Source organism: Plasmopara halstedii, assembly GCF_900000015.1.
Source record: "Plasmopara halstedii genome assembly, contig: Scaffold_1211, whole genome shotgun sequence".
Classification (NCBI taxonomy): Eukaryota; Oomycota; class Peronosporomycetes; order Peronosporales; family Peronosporaceae; genus Plasmopara; species Plasmopara halstedii.
Genome location: NW_020188126.1, coordinates 670,379 through 670,839, shown reverse-complemented (window position 1 = coordinate 670,839; position 461 = coordinate 670,379).

Here is a 461-nt window from a genome sequence, read left to right as displayed (position 1 = left end):
TCCTCAGTGCTTTGAGAGTGTCTTCAATCACCGATCCACAAATCGCGGATGATGAGCTCAGGTTTTCGCCGTACCACTTTGGTGACCTCACTGTTCTGCAATTTCTTACAAGCATAATTCTTCCAGTTAATAAGCTTCAGTCGGATGTAAAAAAACGATATTTACAGCCCTCAGGACTCCACTTGCCAGATGAAATCTCTCGCCAGCAGAATCCTGCGGAACTAGGTGCATTTTACCCCTCGGAACCCACTACTCTGCACGGTTAGCTCATTACACGATAGCGCTGACTCAACCGTGCCGTCACTTCGTAACAATGAGAGCCATACTTTCTACCTTCAGGACCTAAACTTTTTACACGCGACATCTTTACAATCGCTTTATTAACCACGTGTTCTAATACGGAAGATTGCGACACACGGTTCTTTCCATTTTTTACTGGCTCTAGTACAAGAAGCAATAGC